Source organism: Gorilla gorilla, chromosome 3, assembly GCF_029281585.2.
Source record: "Gorilla gorilla gorilla isolate KB3781 chromosome 3, NHGRI_mGorGor1-v2.1_pri, whole genome shotgun sequence".
In the NCBI taxonomy this organism is placed as follows: domain Eukaryota; kingdom Metazoa; phylum Chordata; class Mammalia; order Primates; family Hominidae; genus Gorilla; species Gorilla gorilla.
In genome coordinates this window covers 172,371,993-172,378,595 of record NC_073227.2, presented here as the reverse complement: position 1 = coordinate 172,378,595, position 6,603 = coordinate 172,371,993, and positions in this window count along the sequence as shown.

Sequence of the window (6,603 nt, the reverse complement as noted above, 5' to 3'; positions counted from 1 at the left end):
GCAATAGAGCGAGACTCCATCTCAAAAAAAAAAAAAAAAAAAAAAACCCTTTCCATGGATCTTTATGCCCCATCAATGGGTCTCTTGGCGTGGTACACACACAGACTATTTATAATTTCACCTCTGCTTATCTCACCAGCTTCACCTGTTGCCCCTACAATCCTTTTCTCTTGGCCACAGCAATATTTCACTATTTGTAAGTCACTGAATACTATGTTCATAACTCTCTATTTTGATCATGCCTGGAAATCTCTTCTTAGACCCTCCTCTCTTTTTTGCCTGGTTAATGCCCACTTGTTTTTAAGACTCAGTTCAGGCAGAACCTCCTCCAGCAAGAATCCCCTGCCCTAGCCACAGCTCCTTCTCAGCCTGCATTAGATGTGCTTCCTCTGTGCATACCTGAGCCTGTCACAGTGTATTGGAAATTATCTCTTTATCTCTCTGTTTCACATGGGACTGAAATCCCCTGAAGAGACAAGGTCTTCCATTTACATGACTCCACTACCTAGCACCAAGCCTAGCACAGAATAGACAGTAAATAAATATTTGCTGGATATAATTATTATAGAGCCTGTCTTCTACTTTAAAGCTATTATGTTCATATTATTCTAATTTTTTATTTAAAAATAATTTATAGGCTTTATTTATTTATTTATTTATGTCTATTTTTGAGACAGGGTCTTGCTCTGTTGCTCAAGCTGAAGTGCAGTGGCACCAACATGGCTCACTGCAGCTTTAACCTCCTGGGCTCAAGTGATCCTCCTGACTCAGCCTCCCAAGTAGCTGAGATCACAGGCATGCAATGCTGTGCCCAGCTAATTTTTCAAATTTTTTTATTTTGAGCTGGGCGCAGTGGCTCACACCTGTAATCCCAGCACTTTGGGAGGCCGAGGCAGGCGGATCACAAGGTCAGGAGTTTGAGACCAGCCTGGCCAACATGGTAAAATCCTGTCTCTACTAAAAATACAAAAAATAGCTGGTCATTGTGGTGGGCGCCTGTAATCCCAGCTACTCAGGAGGCTGAGGCAGGAGAATCGTTTGAACCCAGGAGGCGGAGGTTGCAGTGAGCCGAGATCACACCATTGCACTCCAGCCTGGGCAAAAGAGTGAAACTCTGTCTCAAAAAAAAAAATTTCTTTTATTATATAGAGACAGGGTCTCGCCATGTTGCCCAGGCTGGTCTCAAACTCCTGGACTCAAGTGATCCTCCTGCCTTGGCCTCCCAAAGTGCTGGGATTACAGGAGTAAGCCACCACTTTAGGTCAGGAATTTGAGACCAGCCTGGCCAACATGGTGAAACCCCGTCTCTACTAAAAGTACAAAAATTAGTTGGGCATGGTGGTGCATGCCTATAGTCCCAGCTGCTTGTGGGGCTGAGGCAGGAGAATGGCTTGAACCCGGGAAGTGGAGGTTGCAGTGAGCCAAGATCGCACCATTGCACTCCAGCCTGGGCAACAGAGCGAGACTCTGTTTCAAAAAAAAAAAAAAGAATTCTGAATATTGGGCATTTGGCACAATCATCGAACATTAGTGCCCATTAAATGCTAACCATTATTACTTCACTTAGTCCTTACAACAGCTCTGAATGCTAGATGTTGCAATTTCTTTCTTTTTTCTTTTTTTTCTTTTCTTTTTTTTTTTTTTTTGAGACTGAGTTTCTCTCTTTTTGCCCAGGCTGTAGTGTAAGGGCGCGATCTTGGCACACTGCAACCTCCACCTCCCGGGTTCAAGCAATTCTCCTGCCTCAGCCTCCCGAGTAGCTGGGATTACAGGCACATGCCACCACGCCAGGCTAATTTTTTGTATTTTTAGTAGAAACAGGGTTTCACCATGTTAGCCAGGTTAGTCTCGAATTCCTGACCTCAGGTGATCTGCCCACCTCGGCCTCCTAAAGTGCTGGGATTACAGGTGTGAGCCACCGCACCTGGCCTAGTTATTGCTATCTCTTACTTTACTGATCAATAAACAGTTCAGAGCAGTTAAAATCACAGGATGAGGAAGTGAACCTGAGTTTGTCCAAAGTCCATCTTTTCTCTTCATTCCTGCTATCTTAGCCCAGGTGGAGACATTAAAGAGAAGGCTGTGTTGAGGACAGTGACCAGCAGAGGGTGGGGAGGAGACCAGTGGGCAGTGGATGCTGGTCATGGCCAGGCTATGAAGGGCCTCCAAGTACTAACGCTTGTAAAATGTGTCAGTCCCACTACTTTGCTCATGATATTTAGCTCTAAGAATTGCTGAAGCTGAACATTCCCTTTGGAATGCACAGAATAAGACAAGCTCTGTGTAAGACATTTTTGGTCTTGCTAAGGTCAATGTGGTGGGTTTGTTGCTGAGGAAGAGTTCTGACAATTACTATGGAGACACTACATAAGCAAAGGTAAGCAAAAATGTTTGTCTTTCAGAAGCAAAATTAGAGGGAAGCACAGTAATCAAGATTCCGTACATAACAGGTTTTGTGAATAAACACCAATTCAAACAAAAAGTTCAGAAAATTATGTTGAAATTGAACAAGTCCTTAAAGAAGACTCACTCACTCTTTTCTCCAGATTGTTGGATTGCTTGCAAATGAGGACATTTACTTTCATCATCCTATGGCCTCTTTATTTTGAGAAATATAAATAAATAGAAAATTTACCTTTGATCTCTATTACACAGTTGAAAACATCATATGATTTAAAGTGAAGGAGCAGGGTGCTATTTGTACTCTACTGGGGGAAGAAGAATATTATTTCCACCTAGCTTTTTAAATAATACATTTGGTATTGATTTTAATATAACAGAAAATGCATTAGCATTGAGTTTCAATTAAGAACAATTCAAGAACATTATCAATACCTATTTAATCTGATATATTTTAAAGTATAACTTAGATGAAAGCAAACCAAAAGAGGTGTTTTTTTTTGTTTTGTTTTTTTCATGCAGAGTCTTGCTCTGTCACCCAGGCTGGATTGCAGTGACAGGATCTCAGCTCACTGCACCCTCTGACTCCTGGGTTCAAGCCATTCTCCTGCCAAAGGCTCCCGAGTAGCTGGGATTATAGGCGTGCACCACCATACCCGGCTAATTTTTGCATTTTTAGTAGAGACAGAGTTTCACCATGTTGGCAAGGCTCGTCTTGAACTCCTGACCTCAAGTGATCCACCTGCCTCGGCCTCTCAAAGTGCTGGGATTACAGGCATGAGCCACCATGCCCAGCCAAAAGAGGTCATTTTAATAGCATATCTTCTTGTTCCCGTAATAAAAACGTACACGTTTTCTGCCAATATTATTTACTTATTTAATCAATTTTTACTGAGGATTTACTCTGTACCTAGCTTGGTGTCAGGCACTAAGAATGCAGTCATGATAAAGGCAAACACAGTCCCTGCACTGGTGGAGTTTACAGTCTGATAATACCAGAAAATTATACCAAAGTGTTCAAGTTAGACATTTTAATCATTACATTGCAATAGGTTTGCACTGGTGAGTGCATAGAGCAGTGCTTCTCAAAGTTTACTGTGCATGTGAATCACCTGGGGATCTTATTAAAATGTAGAGTCTGATGCAATGGGTCTGGGGTGGAGCTGATATTCTGTATTTAAATAAGCTGTCAGGTAATGTTGATGCTGCTGGTCCATGGATCACACTTTGTAGCAAGGGCATACAATATTAATATGAAAGATGGTAAGATGTAATACTAAGATGTAAGGCATAGAGTAAGATTAGTAATTTTTCTTTTCTGGAGGTATAGAGCACTTGGTAATATTTCGGTGAATGACATGCATCTACGGACAATTGTACCAGACAAATGTGAAATGTTCACAAGGGGAGGTAGAAAGTGGCATAGGGGCTAAAGAGAGGAGAAACAGGATTTAGGTTGGGGAGAAGAGGGGGTTCAGGAGATGCTTCTTAAGGAAGGCAGAGTCTCTAATTGAGCCAGGAAGATGTGGAGGATGTTTACTAGTGGAGCAGAGCAGGATGGTGCTCCAGGCTGAGGGCTGAGCACTGGTGTTGGTGTTTTTTGTTTTTGTTTGTTTTTGTTTTGGGTTTTTTTTTTTTTTTTTTTGAGATGGAGTCTCGCTCTGTCGCCAGGCTGGAGTGCAGTGGCAAGATCTCAGCTCACTGCAACCTCTGCCTCCCGAGTTCAAGCGATTCTCCTGCCTCAGCCTTCCGAGTAGCTGGGAATACAGGCGTGTGCCACCATGCCCAGTTAATTTTTGTATTTTTAATACAGATGGGGTTTCACTATGTTGGCCAGGATGGTCTCGATCTCCTGACCTTGTGATCTGCCTGCCTTGGCCTCCCAAAATGCTAGGATTACAGGCGTGAGCCACCGGTCCTGGCTGGTGTTGGAGATTTTGTAGGTCAGCACAGAGAATGGCTAGTGGTCCTGTTTGGCAGCTCTTCCATTCAGGGAAGCAGGAAAGATAAGGCCATAAAGTAGAGAACCCCCAGCAAGGCCAACCTCAGCATTCCTAAGCATGAACCCAAAACCTGTCATTTTCTCTGAATACATAACGGGCAATACCTTGCTTTATTGCTCAGTGCTCTGTGTGGTGTCCAGTTCAGGCATCTCTGTGTTTCAGCTCTTCTGGCTACTGTCTGATACCTGCGTACCCCTATTATTTCCCAGTACAGTGCTTTTCTCCTTTTTTCTATCATGGCACTTTTTGGGGCAGAATATCTGCTAATAGACTTATTTGCATTGGCCCCAAGAACCCTTTTGTGACCTGTTGCTTTGGGTACTCTGCTGAGTTCTGTTGTCATCACCAGAATTCTTGTCAAGACTGGTCCCAGGCCAGGTGTGGTGGTTCACACCTGTAATCCCAATACCTTGGGAGGCAGAGGTGGGAGGATCACTTAAGCCCAGGAGCTCAAGGCTGCAGTGAGCTATGATCATGCCACTGCCCTCCAACCTGAGCAACAAAGCAAGACCCTGTCTCTAAAAAAAAAGAAAGAAAGAAAGAAAGAAAATTGAAAAGAAAAAACTGGTTCCACATTCCTGCAGCAACTGACTTGCTGCTGCCCTTCTCAAATGGGCGTCAGCTCTCCCGTTCACCTGATCTTCCCATTTCCTCATTGTCTTGCTCAGTTATATTATCTTGGTCCTTGAAGGCATTTGAGGTTGCAGTCTGATTGAAATGGGGGACAAAGCAAACAAGGAGTCAAAGATAGAGTAGTAAGGAGGAGCCATTAGGAGCTATGTCTGCTTTATTCACTTCTGTATCCCCTGTGCCTCAGACAGTACCTAATCCATAACAGGAGTTCAACAAATCTCAGCTGGCTTTTAAATACAGACTTCGTATAATTGTATTTCACTGATTTTTAAGACATTATTAATTCAGAAAAGCACTCTGTTTAGGAAATTTCTTAGGTTGAAGAACTTTCTCAACTGACAAATTTTGAAGGTAGGTGAGGTAATGTTTGTGGTAAATGGACTTCTAAAATGATCCCCAACAATCCTCATCCTTCTGACTGTGGGTGGAACCTGAGAATATAATGAGATATCACCACTACCATTATGCTATGTTGTGTGAAGATTATTTTGGATGGGCCTAACATACACATATGAAACCTTTAAAAGCAGAGAAGTTTCTCTAGATGGTTGCAGACGACAAAGCCGGGATTCAAAGCACAAGAGGGATTCAGTGTACCGTTACTGACTTGAAGATGGATGGGCCACGTGGAAAGAACCCAAGAGTGGCGGCTGGGAGCTGAGAGCCAGCAAGAAAATGGTAACTTCAGTCCCACAACCACGAGGAAGTGAATTCTGCCAGCAACTTGAATGAGCGTGGGAACAGATTATTCTCCAGAACGTCCAGATAAGAGCCTGCCTTAGGCCACACCTTGATTTTGACTTTGTGAGACCCTAACCAGAAACCTATTTGACCCAGCCTAGGCAGAACTGTCAGCTAATAAGTGGATGCTGTTATTAAGCTGCTGAATTTGTAGTAATTTCATATGAGGCAATAGAAAACTAATATAATGTTTTATACCTCAAGGAAGTTTACAGTGTGTATGTACACATGTATACATATGTATTTATCATGTGTTCACGTGATATGTGCATTTAACTTGTCTGTATTCTACTATATGTACTAGAGGAAAAGAAAGGAGAGAACAATAATTTAAATAGCATGAACAATAACCTTACCTTGATTATCCCATTCAATAAGCTATCAGCAATATCTGACAGAATGCACTCTCTTCTTGTAACACATTCTTCACGTTGCCTAATGAAAAGCCTCCTTTCTTGGTTCTCCCACCTCACTGGACACTTCTTTTCACGCCTTTGCAGATTTCTCTTTATGTTTCCTAATTCTAAACATTCCTACATACACTACACATACACATTACCTGACATGGTGGCATAAACAAAATATATATACAGTTCTTTATAGGCAATTAAAAGCTATTCAAAGGGCCAGGTGCAGTGGCTCATGCCTGTAAATCTCAGCACCTTGGGAGGCTGAGGCGGGCAGACCACTTGAGGTCAAGAATTTGAGACCACAGACTGGCCAACATGATGAAACCCCGTCTCTACTAAAAAATAAAAAAATTAGCAGGCATGGTTGCACACACCTGTAATCCCAGCTACTCAGGAGGCTGAGGCAGGAGAATCCC